This window comes from Oryza sativa, chromosome 12 (assembly GCF_034140825.1).
Source record: "Oryza sativa Japonica Group chromosome 12, ASM3414082v1".
Taxonomy (NCBI): domain Eukaryota; kingdom Viridiplantae; phylum Streptophyta; class Magnoliopsida; order Poales; family Poaceae; genus Oryza; species Oryza sativa.
In genome coordinates, this window is record NC_089046.1 from 14102173 (window position 1) to 14113731 (window position 11559).

At 42.6% G+C, this 11559-nt stretch overlaps 1 long non-coding RNA gene across 1 annotated transcript; it reads left to right on the forward strand.

The window, feature by feature from the left end:
- The first annotated feature begins 454 nt into the window (after positions 1-454).
- On the forward strand, positions 455-1499 carry LOC112937450 (uncharacterized). The gene is made up of 4 exons (XR_003240073.2): positions 455-553; positions 655-814; positions 905-1058; positions 1173-1499. It is a non-coding gene; the product is annotated as an uncharacterized lncRNA (long non-coding RNA).
- The last annotated feature ends 10060 nt before the right edge of the window (positions 1500-11559 follow it).

Here is an 11559-nt window from a genome sequence, read left to right on the forward strand (position 1 = left end):
CAAACCAGTGGTCGCTGCGACAAGTTCCTGTCTTGGCGGAGGCATGAGAGACAGCGGAGTTCTTTGTGGCCAGAATGGAGGGGAAAGGAGGACAGTTCTTGGTGGCAAGAAGAGAGATGGGAAACCTGACATGTGGAAGGGTATTTCAGAACTTTCACGCGATTTCGGTCTCCTATTCAACCAGAAAAGAATATTCTAATGGATGCGGTGTCCATGAGCTAATTTCCACATTTACATAGTGATTTCCCCCAAAAGTCACTTAGTGCGGCGTCCTATAGCTAAAACCGTGAAGTCACGATATCCTATAGCAAAATTTGCCGTAATCTTATTTGGCGTTGAGGGGATCGGATGTCTACTATTGGTCTAACGTGGATAGGCTGTTTTTCATGGATTCACAAATGCTTCATTATGCTATGAGGTTCCTTAGATTTATTATTATTGTTGTTGTTTTGTGTAGGTACAATGTGGACTTCCTGAATTAGAAAAGGAAGTTGATGAAAAGATTAACCAGTTTGTTGCGTGGGTAGAGAAACATCCAAATCGGAGTAGTCAGGTTGCATTTCCCATCTCTTTGTTCTGCAATTTTCCACCTTCAATGCTAGACTTGTATTATCTATTCTCCAATTTAATTAGCATATAAGATGAATATGTCAGGTTTGCCTCTCCTTTTTCGATGAGAAAAACAAACTCCCAAGCTGGTTTGGCAACAAAACAGAGCGTATTTATTGGGAACAGTGGTTCATAAATTTGCATGTAATAAGCCCAAAAAGGCATGGCAAATCACATAGCTCTAAAGCACTAACAAATATTGGAGGTAATTTTACTAAAAAAACACTTTCATCATCTTTCACAACGATATCCTTAGTTTCCCACTATGGTCACATGTGATGCACCATTACCTTAGGGCAAGCATTGGAAGAGAGTAGCTCAAGACGTGCTGCCTTGGAATCATCAATTCATGAAGTACTATTCCAGATCATAAACTTTGCCAATGAGAAAAAGGACCATATTCCTCCAATCCCTGATAGAATATTCAATCATGAGATCTCCATTCCAAGGTATGTCCTATATATGTCTCATGATAAGAACTGTCCATATTGGTCCTTTTTGTTGAGATTCTTTACATATATCTGGATCCCCAGGTGACACGTTTTCCTTGGACGTGTTGACAGCTCCTCGGATTCTATGTTTGGATGGAACACGGATGTTCTTAGGAGAGTGTTGAATAGTGGGCATCCATACTCCCTCTAGCTCAAGATGGCCAATGCTGCCAGTTATCATCACCTTTAATGCTCATAAGGAACAAAGTTTGTGTACATAATCATGTGTGTATTTCATCTGGCTTGTAAATATTTAGGCTAATTTGGTTCTTAGTTTATCAGTGTCGCACGTTCCATAGAGAAACAGGTTCTGAGTATTGTGCAGTAACATTAGATGGTTCATTGTGACGGGATAGAGGTTACTGTCAATTGAAATGTGTATCCCTCTTGCAGTACCAATTGATCTTGTTAGTACCAAGCAAAACCTTGCATTATACTGCTATTACCTGTAAATAATGAATCATCCCAGTTGAAAACAAGCTTGTAAATGTGTATGCGGCGTTAAAGGAAAATACAGTTCTGCAAACATGTACACGCCGTTGGATCAAGAAGCAACAGTCAAGATTGCTTGCTGTTGATCTGCTACTGCAGTAGATTGGTAGTAGTCATAATATATCCTAATTATGTTTTTGTTTTCCTTTTTTATCATTTACAAAAAATGGTTATGAACTCTGTCCTTACTCAATTGACAAAAAGATGTAGATCTTGATGCCAGCTGACGATCCCCTCTCCTTTCTTTTCCTTTCTATTTTCCATGTTGTCACTTTTCTTGAGGGCAAATGCATAGGAATATGCTCATCACAGTTTCTACCTAAGGTAGAATATTCCAGTGTTGCTGACAAGGATGGCTCAATCAAAATAGGAAACCTGCTGCCATGCAGGTGTTGGCACTTGGCAGTCAAAATTTGCATGGGCTTTAGAATTCGTCTTGGTAGATGTACTAGCTTGGATCAGCCTCGGAGACTGGTTAATTTGACTCGAGCGAGTTTAATAATATAGTCTCCAAAAATTAAAATATCATCTATAATCAATCTAATAGTTCACTTATACAATAGTTAGTTGTAGATATGTACTGCATAATTACTATCTACTCCATCTATCTCTCTCACATAGGGGTGTTTAGATCTCACATAGGGGTGTTTAGATCCAGGGGTGTAAAGTTTTGGTTTGTCACATTGGGTATTATATAGGGTAAGCATGGGGTGTTTGGGCACTAATAAAAAAAACTAATTACAGAATCCGTCAGTAAACCGCGAGACGAATTTATTAAGTCTAATTGATCCGTCATTAGCAAATGTTTACTATAGCACCACATTGTCAAATCATGAAGCAATTAGGCTTAAAAGATTTGCCTCGTAAATTAGTCGTAATCTGTGCAATTAGTTATTTTTTAGCCTATGTTTAAATACTCCCTCTGTTTCAGGTTATAAGACTTTCTAGCATTGCTCACATATATATATATATATATATATATATATATATATATATATATATATATATATATATATATATATATATATATATATATATATATGTGTGTGTGTGTGTGTGTGTGTGTGTTAATGAATCTATGCACACGTATATGTCTAGGTTAATTAACATCTATATGAATGTGGGCAATGTTACAAAATCTTATAATATGAAACGGAGAAAATACTTCATACAGGTGTCCAAACTTTCGATGTGATAGAGTGTAAAATTTTTGCGTGGGAAATAAACATGGCCATAGTTTGTTGGAGACCGTGTTGTAGCTAGCTACTAATCTATAGCCCAATTTTCTTCTCTATCCTCCAAATAAGCATAAATATAATATAACAACTTGTATAGCCCGCTTACCATCTTATTGTACTCACTCTAATAGAAGGGTCCGCGTGGCGACACGTCGCGCACGATAATAGACGCATTAACTTGTTATAAGTAGAAAAAAATACGTTGATAAAGATAAATCGTATTTTATATTAGTAAAAAGCAGTACAATAATAGAGACAACTAAATACAAACCGATAAACTAATAAAGAAACTGCACACCGCAAAATTTGCAAGCAAGTTCAGGACATATCTCAAATTTGAACATATCCTGCACTTATCTGTAATTTTGCACATGGACATATCATTTTGAACGAATCACATGGACATATCTTAAACCGTGTACACATCCAGATCATATGATCATATCTCATGATTATAACGTGTTCCAAAAATTTACAAATTTCATACGCAGAAGTTCTGTTCACTGAACCAATATGTTCATAAAGAGCATGAAACGTGCATGTATCTAGTCAAAATCATCGGGGACAGACACATGCATGGTAAACCATAAGAGACTTGTACATATAGGAAAAAGAAACTACTATACGTAATATTATCCTCTGTTCAACAGGGGCATAGGGCACATGCTTGATTTTAGTAGAAGAATCCTAGAATTTAGAACTTTTAGTCTGAAGAAGTTTCTGTTAAAATATTCTACTCTGTTCAACACGACCACACGCAGTTCAGAAAAAATCATTCGAGCTGCACTGATGAACCAAAAAAATTCGCTATCCAACGAAGAAATTTCAGAAAAGTCATGGAAAACCTTCCTCCCACGTCGCTATCACGCTGGCGGCTCGGGGGCGAAACCCTAGCCGCCCACACCGCCGCAACCCCGCCCTCTTCTCCACCTCGCCGCCGCCGGAGCTCGCCGGCAGCGAGCCGGGAAGGCGACAGCGACACCAATCGAGCTCGGTGGAACCCACCTCGGCACAAGGAGGATGGCGTGAAGCCGACACGTCCCTTAGCGGCCGGAGGCGGAGACGGCGGGGCGGCGTGTGGAGGCGATGGATCTGGCACCTCTGAAGCCGGATCTGGCCCTCCCACGCCCGGATCTAGCCGGCGCGGCAACGGCAACCCACGTGCGGCGACGGCGCGATGGCCCGAGCGGGAGCGTGGCGGCCGTGGTGGCGGCCGGCTGAGGGCAGTGGAAGACCACTCGGCGGCGGGGCTACTGCGGCAGCGTGGCAGCCCGTGGTGACGGCGTGGCGGCCCGTGGTGACGGCGCGGCGGCTACAACGGTGGTGGCATGGCATCGGCGTGGCGGCCGGAGTGGCGCCTGCGGTGGTGCAGTGGCTAGAGTGGCGCCGGCGTGGCGACCGGGAGGCTGGGCGATGGTGGTGGCGCCAGCACGGACGCCACTGGTGGTGTGGTGGCAGTGCGCAAGCGCAAGGGAATGATGGCAGTACAAAGGGAGCTGGCGGCGGTGGGTCATCTTCCTCATTGCCGGTGGGCACCCTCGTCCTTCCTAGAGCTTCTCCCCTTTTTTGCGGGGAATTTCTAAGTTGGATTGAAATGACAGCTGGTTAACAGGGGAAACTCAGGCCTTCGATGAGACGTCCTCCAGTTCCGGGTTCTCCTTTTGCCAAAATCAACGAGGAGGCCAGCGGGTGGTGGGACGGAGGAGGCCTGGGCTAGCTTACAGGGGTGGCGACAAGGTGCAGCATCTTGTGTGGAAGTTGATCGGTGGAGGGGCGCCGGTGCGGTGTGGTGGAGGCCTCATGTTGCCACTGCCAGTGCGGTGGTTTCTGAGCTGACGGCCGACAAGCTTCAATGCAAGGTTGCAGGGGCTTCAGGCGAAAGCCTCGTCTGGTGGTTCATTAGGCCGGCAGCGGCTACGCCTTTGGGCGTCGTAACCCTCCCTTGGGGCGCTGTCGAGGATGCCTCTCTTCCTTAGCGAGTTTCTTTGGATGAAAACCACATCTTCCTTAGATGGGCGTGGCGGTGTCCTTGATGTCGTGACCTCCTTGAAGGCATCGTTTTTAGAGTCTCATGTTTGTGGTGTTGTCGTAGGCCCGGCGACGATGGCCAAGCATAGTGGGGGTTTGTGCTTGTGTGGTTAGCACATGAATTTTTGGTTGTGCACTTTGGTGTACTTCTAACCTCGACATCTTCTGTCGATTTTTTTTTATAACTTTATTCCTCCTTAATATACTCGGATGGCATCCTTCGGTTTTCCTGGTGAAAAATTTCAGAAAAGTGCTGCTACATGACAGGATGCGAATACTGCGAGTAATGATCTGCACCAAAAAAACCTTGAACACGAATCAATACTATAAAATTTCAAGAACACCTAGGGAAGCTCAGAAATTGTCCCGCCCGAATTTAGTTGATTATGAACTGAGCACTGCTCACTACGAAGCTGAAACCGAGCCACCAACCGTGCGTTCGTGGCGAGGAACGAAGCGGGCAGAGCTTGGCAGTTCCAGAATAAAGGGAGTAGGGACATTCCCAACCAGAATTCAAACAACAAAAAATCACCCAAAACTTAATGCGCACAAGCATCAACCTGAAATCACCTGGAACCAAAGTCAAATGAACCATCATCTGCTGAGATATGCACCTCCTATAGGTCATCATTGCAAAAAAGATGTTGTAATATGTTGCATTCTGAAGTCTAGTTTTGTTAAAATCTATAGACAAAAAAAAAAATCATCCAGAGCCTTCCAATCGAGCAAGATTCCGAACTGTTCTATTTCGAAGAATTTACTTAAATTGCTCCGTTCAACTAGACAACCTCAGAACATGAACTAAATCCAACAGAGAAATCCACTTGAACTGCTCTTTTCATCCAAAAAATTCAGAATAAGAACTTAGAACTGCTCTGTTCATAGGAAAACTAAAGGTTGACAGAAAATGCAAAAACTGTATTCCTCAAGAAGAAATTCCTGCGTCTCGAAACCAAGGAACTCCAATCCTCGCATGCATCTGGTAACACGTAAAAAAAAAAACAGAAGTTGCAATCCATCCCAAGGAGAAAGGTGCAAAAAAATAAAAAAGAAGCTCACCACCAATGTGTACCACTCATCTGCACAGGTACAACACAACTCGAGTCTGCCAGATGTGTGCGCCAGCGCCCACAACACGCGTACACTACACGTCTATGATAATAGTATTTTACTTTCACAAGTTGAGTTGAATTGTGATGGAAATGCACTCACCAATATATCTTCCAGTTTTAAACCACATTTTCATCTCTAATGTAGGGATTAAAATTTATGATTTTGTTGTCATATTTGAAATATTATTTTGGTGGAAAAAATTACATCACCATGTTTTTTTAACCCCATCATTACTGATGATCTATTGACGATCCCAATATTTGCCACAATCTGTTAATTGTGGTGGAAAAAAATACAGTTGAGGTGATGTATTTTTTTTTCATCATTAAAAGTCCAATCCCTTGGAGTATAATATAACATCCCTGTGTATAGAAATTATGCAAAGAATAGACGGCTTGTTTGGTAACTCGAGGGAAGGGGATTGGAAGTTTACACGAGGGAATTGATGATGAGATTAAGATGGGAATTTGATTTTTAATCCCAATATCTTGTTTGGTAGAGGTGATGGAATTGATAGGGAGTTTAGTTGGAGATTAGGTCATTAATAAAAACGGATGGCTGAAATTTGCTTAGATAAAGTAAAGGAGGAATTCCCTCCCAATTACCTGCCCCTACCCAGGTATTGAAAAGGAGGGAGCTCCTTCCTCAATTCCCCATCTCCATCCCACCAAAATTCTCATGTCTCCCAACCAAACAAAACACTTAATAGCCTCATCCCTCTAAACTCCCAATCCCTACTTAAAAACTCCCTCCAACCAAACGGGCCGAGATAGTAAGGAAGTGTTCATTTTATGTGAAAACCAAAAAGTTTACATGTTTCACATTGGCATAAAGAGATCAGGCAATTCATGTTCTTCACGCGTCCGCCATGGTATGCAAATCTAGATGCTAGCAGTGAACAAAGTAAGGAAATGTGACTTCAAAGTGCATATAAGCAAGGTTGTCAAAATCTCAATTCAGTCATATGATTTTATATTACTTTACTTTCCAAATTAAGATGTCTGATTCTACGATTTTATATAGGTAGAATCTACAATTTTATAATTTTAATGTATACAATTCTATGATTGTGATCTTACTTGGAACTTTCTATTCCAATTCAGGATTGCGATTTTAACAACCTTGCATATGTGTGTTTTTTAGAGAAGGGTATTTTTTACCCGGCCTCTACATCCAACCGGATATGTACGGCCATAACCTTGCATATGTGTGTGTGTGAGAGAGATTTCATTGATAGACGGTTTTCAACCGGTGCTAATTGTGGGTTTTGATGTGATGTATGATTATTGCCACATTATCTTTTATGCTCTAGTAATGTAAACCCTATATAGCCTAATGTAGCATTAGGATATTTATTCATCTGTACATTTCCCAAGAGATTCACTAACACGAACCTCATCTTTGCCTTAAAGACTTTGCCATAGCCTACTTAGAGCTTCTAATCATCAAAAACCACTCCAGCAAATTCCTACGGCTACTATGACATGGCTCAACTTAACTTCGTACACGGTACCATTACTACCACTTGAGGCATTGCAATTGGGTTATATTCCACAACCATTTACCATCCCTACACTCATCTACTTATTCCACGCTTGATTTGGCCTCAAGAACCATTTTTCACCGACGAGTCAAATTTATTTACCACATGCACATGCTAACATGGTTTCCGTTAGGGGATGTTGCATGCTAATTTACATGGTGTCAATTACAAAAGAGAATGAAGGAATGATACTTGTGTGTGATGACAAGGGAGCATGATGAACCCTAATTTTTTTTGAATTTTTTTTGCATGCAAATAAACAACTGTAGTTTTCAATAGTTTTGGTAGTAAATTTATTGTTATTAGGAATTTGGAGAGGCTAATGTGTCTAATAGATGGTTCCACTTTGTCGACATTTGAGATCGCGACTACGATATTTGAATGGTATGGGGATCATCGGTACCAGGGTATATGCGAGATTGGGTTAAAAGAGATGGAGACAAAGATTTTATACAGGTTCGGGCCCCTTATCTGACAGGTAATAGCCCTACATCCTGTTGGCTAAAGCCGATGTTGCTCCTTTATTCATCTGAATCACACAAATACAATATTTGGGATAACCTATCTAGCTGTCGTCGACTTGGCGGCTAGATAACCAACTCATAGTCGATGACAGGGTAGTCTTCCTCCTTGATTATGAACTTGTCGAGATCAGAGATAGCGCTAGATTCCTCTTGCCGGTCCCTGTAGGTACCAGGTGGGATCTGTCTAGGCTTATCTCTGACGCCGATATTTAGTGGCGTGTGTTGGCTCGTGTCTTGTGGCTTTGTGGCGTGCCTCCTCTCCTCCTAGAGGGGCTTGTATTTATACCCATAGGTGCCCCCTTGTCCAAGTAGAACTAAGGAGATTATAGATACGATTTGAGTAGTCCTTGTCGTTTCCATATAGAACTCTATTTGTCATACCTTATTTGGAACTCCTTCTATATACGAGATATGATTTTGTAGAAGACATGGTACATGGTGGGCCCTACTGAGTTTAGTCAACTACTATTAGGTATGTGGTATCCAGGTATCCATAACCATGAGACACTTGTGCTGTCTAATGGTGAGTTTGCAAGAGTATACCCTTGTTGGAGCAAAGATTGGCCAAACACCAAAGCGCTAGCCTGTGCAGATCACAATTGGATCGACTTGTGGTGATCCCCGCGAAACCAGGATACCTGGTTTTAGAAAATGAACTGTCCGGATTTCACAAATTCATCATGAAAACCTACGAACGCCTACCCGGGAGGGACCCCTTCAAGACAATCATTCCTAGGGTTGCTCTAGGGTCGGTATGCTACCTAGAGCACCTTCAATCGTTGTAGACATGAAGGAAGGACATAAAATAGGGCTTGGAAGAGTAAAAGGCAAAGAGAATACGTAAAAAAAAGCAAAGTAATTGTATTGATACGATTTTTTTGATAGGGTTCATTTGGTGTAATAATAAATGATCTACTGCATACCAATGAATATGTCCACCAAGCTTAATTATGCACCTTATAGGCCGAGGAGGGAGGGGCAGGGATGTGTTATGCAACAAAGAGTTGTTTAATAACTATGCATATGGAATAAATGTTGGGACAACGACAAATTGTTGCCATATTAAAAGTTTGTCACTAACTTATACGTGTTTATTTAAATTAACCCCATCCACATTAACTGTCCTATATGCGATGTATTTATTGTTATGGTGTATTAAATCATCAGTATATATAGTAAAAAACATAACAAAGAGTGCACGACTAATTTAAAAGATAAAAGAAAAAGTAGAGTAATTGGGCCACCAAAACTAATGATTTTCGCTACTAGATCGAAGCTCTAGCCTTTTTTTTTTTTTTGCCATAAGCCTGCTTGACATGTATCTTTTACTTGATTTTAGATGATCCTCATATTCCTTTATTTCTAAACTTCCCAAGCAATCAAAAGAATAGCAAATGTTCATCTTTACACAAATGAAAACTACCATTTTAGCTTGATTGTGTTCTTGGCCCATTCTAGGAAGCTAAAATTATGAGAAGTAGCCTTTTGGTAGCTAAATTTTGAGAATCTAGAATATATCTGAGGGAAGGGGATGCAGGAACTGCATTCTTTCATTTGAAGATAAAGGCGAGAAGCAGGAAGCTTCTCATTCCAATCCTTGAGCATGATGGCAGGATTGCCACCACCCAGCATGACATGCAAAGTTTGGCACGAGAATACTTTGCTGCAGTGATGTGCCCTGAGTGCAGTGACACGAAGTTGCTGCAATTTCACCATATTCAGATGGCAACAACTGATCTCTCCAGCCTCGACAGTCCTTTCACTGAAGATGAGATTTGGTCGGCTATCCGTGCTTTGCCTAATGAAAAGTCGCCAGGGCCGGATGGTTATACAGGCTTGTTTTACCAAAGATGTTGGGAGATAATTAAACCTGAATTGATCAGCGCTCTTGCTAAATTCTGTACCGGTAACAGTCAGAACTTGGAGAAACTGAATTCGGCAATTGTCACGCTAATACCGAAGAAGGACAGTCCTACCCTCCTCAAGGATTATAGGCCAATTAGTTTGATTCATAGTTTCTCTAAGATAGCTGCGAAGATTATGGCGCAGCGGTTAGCACCGAAGCTGAATGTCCTCATTCCATCCTCCCAAACTGCTTTTATCAAGGGACGCTGCATACACGAGAACTTTGTCTTCGTCAAAGGATTGGTACAACAATTTCACAGACAAAGGAAGGCTATGATGTTGCTGAAATTAGACATCTCGAAAGCTTTCGACACTGTCTCCTGGGGTTTTCTTATGTCGATGTTACAGTTCAGAGGCTTTGGTCCACTTTGGAGAAGATGGCTCTCGGCGGTTTTTCTCACTGCAGAAACAAGAATATTGATAAATGGTGTTCTGTCTGACACAATCAAGCCGGCGAGGGGGTTGAGGCAGGGTGACCCACTGTCGCCGCTGCTCTTTGTTCTAGTAATGGATGCCTTGCAAGCTATTGTTTCCCAGGCAAGGATGGCAAGACTGCTCTCGCCCCTCAACGTACGACAGAATTTGCCACCAATTTCAGTTTATGCCGACGATGCGGTTCTGTTTTTCCGCCCTACAGCTGAAGAAGCTCGAGTCATCAAGGGTATCCTGGAGTTGTTCGGGGCTGCCACAAGTCTCAAAACCAATTTCTCCAAAAGCGCAATCACTCCAATCCAATGTGACGAGCAGCAGTATGTGCAAGTTGAATCCATTCTCTCCTGCCGAGTGGAAAAGTTCCCAATCACTTATCTTGGACTCCCTCTCTCCACTAGGAAACCAACGAAGGCCGAGATCCAGCCGATCCTTGATAGGCTGGCAAAGAAGGTAGCCGGTTGGAAGCCGAAAATGCTGTCTATTGATGGGCGACTGTGCTTGATCAAGTCGGTCCTAATGGCGCTGCCGGTGCACTACATGACAGTCCTGCAGCTACCGCGATGGGCGATTAAGGACATCGAGCGGAAGTGCCGTGGGTTTCTTTGGAAAGGACAGGAAGAGATCAGCGGCGGGCATTGCCTAGTCTCGTGGCGAAAGGTTTGCTCACCCATCGAGAAAGGGGGACTTGGTGTCAAAGATCTTAATTTGTTCGGTCAAGCTCTCCGGTTGAAATGGCTTGCAAAATCCTTGGAGCAGAAGGATAGACCCTGGACCTTAGCAACTTTCCGTCCTGGAAGCGATGTGGAAGAGATCTTTCGATCCGTTGCTGAGCACATCATTGGTGACGGGGTGAACACACAGTTTTGGACAGACAATTGGACAGGGAAAGGTTGCTTCGCCTGGAGGTGGCCGGTGTTGTTTTCCCATGTGAGCCGTGCCAAGCTGACAGTAGCTGATGCCCTGATTGCTAACAGATGGGTTCGCCGATTACAAGGTGCCTTGTCCAATGAAGCTCTGGGTGAATTCTTCCAACTTTGGGATGAAGTTCACGACGTGTCACTGCAGCAGATGGCTAAAACGATCAAATGGAAGTTGACTGTTGATGGTAATTTCTCAGTGGCCTCGGCGTATGATCTATTTTTCATAGCGACAGAGGACTGTTCCTACGGGGACACGCTGTGGCA